This window comes from Branchiostoma floridae, chromosome 4 (genome assembly GCF_000003815.2).
Source record: "Branchiostoma floridae strain S238N-H82 chromosome 4, Bfl_VNyyK, whole genome shotgun sequence".
Lineage (NCBI taxonomy): Eukaryota > Metazoa > Chordata > Leptocardii > Amphioxiformes > Branchiostomatidae > Branchiostoma > Branchiostoma floridae.
In genome coordinates, this window is record NC_049982.1 from 1,576,666 (window position 1) to 1,582,800 (window position 6,135).

A 6,135-nucleotide genomic window follows, 5' to 3' on the forward strand; every position below is an offset into this window, starting at 1 on the left:
TAGATAGATAGGATTAATCTATAAAAACTGACATTTTGCCCACAGCGTACTGCATAATATTCTAATTTTCAAAGATCTATAACATTTCAAGGCGCAATCAATCGACCTAACGAGATAGGAAATTACATTTGATTTCAGCACTGCATATTGTGAGAAGTAAATTATACTTAACGCCGTGCATTTCCATATTGCACCTAATTAGCCCGGCCTTGATTCCTCTCTAAGTAACACATTCATTTATCAGCCCGAGAACGCTCTGTCCGATTGCAGAGTGCAAAATGTTTGAAATTTATTCTGAATGATGCTTACTTCAACATAGATATGATTTCGCTCTCACGCTCTCATATGTTCATTACAAACGCCCATATGTCCATAATAACTGCGAGATGCGAGTTCATGTTTACCCGTGATATATTCTCTAATATATTCTGTAATATATTCCAATAATCAAACCTAAAACTCAACATCGTGATCATAAAAGCAACCGAGACGACATTGAGTATCATGGTTAGTGATCAAAAGTAAAAACTTCTATGTAAAAAACCATTTATTTGACTCTTTCAACTTTTTTTAAATATTATCTTTACCCTTTAACAAAATAAGATTGTAAGCCTGAACAATATATATAAGAATCAAACAAAACGAAGACCTAGTAAGAAAGATATACTTTAAGTGCATAATTTTGCTAATTTAAAACATCTTTATTCATTTCTAAGTCATCGATCAGTATCGTGTCCCGAAAACGTCCGTCACAGCAAACGCCCAATGCAATTCTGCCCTATTAAGACTGACATATCTATTATTAACATTAACATGTATATCATATATGAATCCCCAGATCACGATAGCGATGACCTGGCCGGAGGGAACAAGGACTGCTAAATGTTAATGTGAAACTTTACGACTACTTCATTTCCTCCCGATCAACAGTTTAGCCTCAAAACGTCTCTCACCCCCAGCCCTGTGACCAAAGCGCATCGGAGCATCGATCTTATAAAGTCTATCAGATAGGTAATTACACAACTTTAGGTCAATGATTTTATTTATTGGATGGCATCCTCTGGAGACCCCAAAAACTGATGCAAAAGGGCGAACCCCCCCCCCCCCCCCCCGAATAAAAAATGCTGCAAAGCCACAGGACTAAATATCCAGTCAATTCTTTCCCAGGTTTGCTTATGTTCATCTCCAGTACTAGCCTGAGTACCATCCTCCTTAGTAATCGCTGGCTCACGGCTTTCGCTTGATAACCGCGCGCAGATGTCATCCATATATTAAGTCTGTATGGCCTTATCTGGACGACCTGAAGGTAACTAGAAATAGCGGTAAAATTTAGCATATTAATAGTGCGGACTTGCGAGGGGAAATAACCAAATAGTTAGCCATTGTGTTTTTATTATCAGCACAATTCCCTGCAACGGACATCAGACAGCAGTTCTACCGTCACCGTAGTGGCCTAATTACCTCACCTGCAGCTAGTCTGGCGTATATATGGCCTCCTTTGGTCAATATTGACCATGGTAAAATCCTAATTGATATCAGCCCTACAGCGTCGACTGTGGCTAAACAGTCCTATACGAGAATGACAGTCTCTGCCACACAGGGCACATCTGTAAGCTGACTCAGGTCTGTTGCAGAGCTCTTTTCGCAGGATCCGCTTTTCTTCTGCCATGCGCATCAGTCTGGTTTCTCTTGATTTTTGCAAGGTCCTCCCAGTGCTCTGTGTCAACATCAAGAGCCCTTAGGTCCCTCTTGCAGACATCTTTAAAACGCAGCTATGGCCGTCCGGTGTTTCTCTTTCCTGAGATCAGTTCTCCGAAGAGTAGGTCTCTGGGGCCGGTACGGGCCAGGTAACATCGATATCATTATCAGCCTTCGGGTTCGATATCATAGTCAGCAGCTAATGAACCTCTACCAGTCTTCACCTGCCCTAAGCATCATTTTAAACCATACCCGTCCGGACTCTAGCGAATGGAAACTATAGATCTCAATAAAGTTAGTCAACGATGTTTTAAATGTGTGTCTTACAGCGTTGGCTGGATAGGCCATGGCAATGCCACCCGTTGCAGCAAATGAACAACAAAAAAAGGCAAGACCTTTTGCATCATATATGGTCTCCGTCCCTCAACATTGATCGTGGTAAAATCCTAATTAAAATCAGCCCCACAGCGTCGGCTATGGCTTAACAGTTTTAGTCGAGAATGTCAGTCTTCGAACAAGAAATAGTCATGCCTTCAAATACCAGAGTTACCGACCTAGAATTGATGTGTTCAAAAATTCGTACTTTCCCAGAATTATCGTAGAGTGGAATTTTTATCACCAAGTACAGTAGGGGCCTCTTCTCTGGGTAGTTTTAAAGAACGCTTGCAGATAGATGTGCAAAAGTTAGGTGTAATGAGTCGTTCGGTGTAATATAACCAGCTGCTGCCGCGCCGCGTGCCTGCGAAGCTTGTGTGTTACGGTTATACTGGCTATATAGATACAGATACAGATTCGTCCCATAAGCTACGCCTTTCGTATCAGGTCACAAACTTTTATGTGACAAGAATGATCAAACGGTCTTGCTAGTTTCCTGTATAATGTATCTATGTTTATATGTCAAGCAAAAGACGATATTCCTGAGATCATTGCGATAGTCTAATGTCTATATGTCACTCCGGTCTTCTCGTCATGCCTCGTGTCCTGCACCAAGCCGGGTGATCCATCAGCTGTGCGATATGACCTTGACTGACCTTGGGAAAGTTATCCTGCCATTTAGTCTGCAAAGGGCGATAATGAGTTTTATGGTGGATAGGCGTTGACAAACCAAGACGGGCCTGGCGAACTTCTACTGATTTCTGGCAATGAGGCGACTTGTATGATATATAATTCCAGGGTTATATGTCAATGTGTGACCTAATAAATAGGTTTCTGATCATGAGGAGCGAGCTTTCTGCTACGCGAAATTTGAAACCCATCGAATAAATAAAGGATAAGCAGGATGCCCAAGCTGTCAACACGTTCAGAATGTAGAGGATCACGAGTTAACAAGGGCTGATGGAGGTTCGTGGCAAACGAGGGTTAACGTTTGTGAGTCCTGACGCGGGAAAGCTGGCCATCTGATTTGAATTCCCCGCACACAAGCCCGATTTTTTTTAAACCTTCATTTGCAGCCCGTTCTCCAGAGACGGGGCCACTTAACCAGTTACTGGAGCCAGAGGCGGCACCACCCACAGCCGCGACCGGGGACGCTCCCACTCTCACCGCGCCCACCTCACCGCAAGGCTACGGCAACAACTCTGCTGGACGGCTTCGTCTCGTCGTGCCTGACCAGCGGGTCGTTGGCGGAACTCCGGCGGGGACGGAGGCGACATGTCCCGACGAGGGACGGCAGCGGGCCGCGGCGTGCTGCTGGGGCTGGCGCTCGGGGTGCTTGTGCAGTTTGCCAGGTTGGTGCCATGTCGTGCTTGAAATTGCTACATGTCGAGTGCAAATTGCAGGGAAATTGCCGCAAGTGGCGGGGAAAATTACCCGGGTTAATTGGTGCCCGTTCCCGGGGCTTACCGCCGGGTTGCCTGTCGGGGCGAACGTACAAAGCTACTCGCGAGGGAGGTTCAATCTTCCTGGGACTTCATTCCTGCTTATGTTTGTACGCTTGTTGAAAGGAATGGGATGCAAGGAAGATTGTGATGCCTTAGATGTTATATACCAGTGCTACATATTTAAACTTTTGGTCTTCGTGTGTTTGAGAAGATATTGAAAGTGGCACTGAATCTATTGTGATTCAGCAACAATGATGTCTGTGCTGTCCCCATGTCTTACGGTGCTGTCCCGTGCCTGTGCTGTCTCCAAACCTCTACTCATGCATGTGCAGTTCCTCTGCCTGTACTATATCCAACCATGCGCTGTCTTCAACCTCTACTATCCCATGTCTGGGCTGTCCCCATGTCTGTGCTGTCCCCATGTCTGTGCTGTCCCCATGTCTGTGCTGTCCCCATGTCTGTGCTGTCCCCATTTTTGTGCTGTCCCCATGTCTGTGCTATCCCCATGTTTGTGCTATCCCCATGTTTGTGCTGTCCCCATGTCTGAGCTGTCCTCATGCCTGTACATGTGTTATCCCCATGCCTGTGCTGTCCCCATTTCTGTGCTGTCCCCATGTCTGTGCTATCCCCTGCCTGTGCTGTCCCCATGCCTGTACTGTCCCCATGTCTGTGCTGTATCCAAACCTCTGCTGTTCCTATGCCTATGCTGTTAAGAGAAAAACTGTCTTCTGGAGATCTGATGTTCTATTCTTTAGCGGCTACTACATGATTTGAAACCAGCTTTTAGAACCGTTTTACCAGCACAACCATCACAAGCCCCCAACTTTTACCCAAGAATCCGCCAATACTCGTATAATTAATAGCTTCACGTTTCTGTACCATACGCCGATGATATCCTTTGTTATCTGGTTAAGGGAATCTACTCGCACTGGTGATTAACGGAATTATGCGAGGAACCCTTTCTATGTCATCATCTGTGATTAGGTCTGTGATGGGTAGCGTTTTACACTGTTCTTCCGCACCGGTTCGTTGGAAGCAGTGGGTGCTTCACAGTTGGTGTGCTTCAAATTCGTTTTCAAAACTGGCAGTCGGCTTAAGAAATAAAGAATGAGTGCCTTAAGTTAGCACCAGGCTGGTAAGTAGTTCAAGAAAAAAAGCAGGACTATGTTTCCAGCTTAAATCAACTCTTAACAAAGATCGAAGCCGCTTTCCTCACACCAAGTGACCAGCAAAATGAGTTAATTTCCGAGACGTGGCGTTTATCCTGGTCTTTTAAATTCATTTTGAACCAAGGCGGATTTTCCTGTTGCCTGGATGCACACAGTAGGGATAGCTTCGGGGAAGTCCGGATCCTGTAGGCGGTCCGGAAAATCCTGTCTTACATAAGTCGCTTTCTTTTCTTTTCGCATAGGCAGTGACGTATTTGAGTCTTAAGAAATATTGCACACATTGCGCTTCTCGGAATATTACAGACGACTGCAGTAGGATTTCAGGACGACAGGGGCTTACCGTTGGCTCTCAGAAAGGCCCTTGCCGTAGCTGTTACGAGGAAATGATGCCCTGCCTCCAGCATACGAGTCATTTTACTGGAATATTGCAGATTGCCGTGGACTGTACGCTTGTACACCAGATACACTGACACTCGTCCTGCCTCCAAGACTACCACTTTTGAAACAAAGCTCTACGAATGGCTTGGCAAAGGGGTACACACTGAACCCTAGCCTCTTGATCTAGATACACTTACACATACGTATGTAATGTAGTTATGCAGGATATTGTTATTAATTGCTATTCCTGCCATGTCAAAACATAAGATCTATTAGCATTTTCTTTGCATATGTCAGCAGGGGTTGTCCTTTGTAAACCACACAAACTAGTTGGGCAGCCCTAGCTATGCTTCCTGAACAGCCAAACCGATAAATAAATAAGGAACTTCTACCGGTTTTCCAGTCGGCATGGCTTACAGTGAGTCGTCTGGAACTCTGCGCGGAGTTTTTAATGGAATAATTTACTCCAACGGATCCCAGAGACTCCCGGTAAGCTATAAACTTGCGCCGCAGCAGTTGGTGATGACTTAAGTCTGTCTGCTGAAGTTACGAATGTCTCAGCAGAGAAGTCAGTGGGAGTTATTCATTCATGTTTGTATGCATGCGGTGCACAATGCACAAGTGGCACCAGTGGCAATTTGGTCAATTTGTAGAATCAAATGTTATTTTACAATGTGTTCCCTTGGGAAAGACAACACGAATTTCATCCTTTAGTTGGGAATGTCTCTTGGGTCGGACATTAAATGGACAACCCGTGTTTAGGTAGAGCCACATGAATACCTTAACCCTCAAACCACCGTATGGGGTCAAAACTGACCCCAGGCGTATATCAATGTGTGCCATTGTGACCTTTCTGGTAGACAACAAAATTCCTCCCATGAGTTTGTTTGCATATATGTCTTATAATTTCTTATACGTTTTTAACGGGATTAGCTTATTGTTGATTAAGTTATCCTAGATAGCTTAAGGCCCACTCTCACTTGACGTGCGGCACGCTTGCGGCATTGCTGCGTTCGTTCACTGCGTCGCTGTTTTGTTATTTTCTTCGGTTTTTTCTGGTTCCGATGTTG

General features: G+C 44.8%; 1 long non-coding RNA gene across 1 annotated transcript in view; it reads left to right on the forward strand.

Annotated features, from left to right (window-relative positions):
- The first annotated feature begins 2,563 nt into the window (after positions 1–2,563).
- The window catches only part of LOC118414696, a 29,264-nt gene continuing 25,692 nt past the window's right edge, over positions 2,564–6,135 (forward strand). The window contains exon 1 of the long non-coding RNA XR_004831010.1: positions 2,564–3,425. This is a non-coding gene — a long non-coding RNA (uncharacterized LOC118414696). The remainder of the gene's footprint in view (positions 3,426–6,135) is intronic.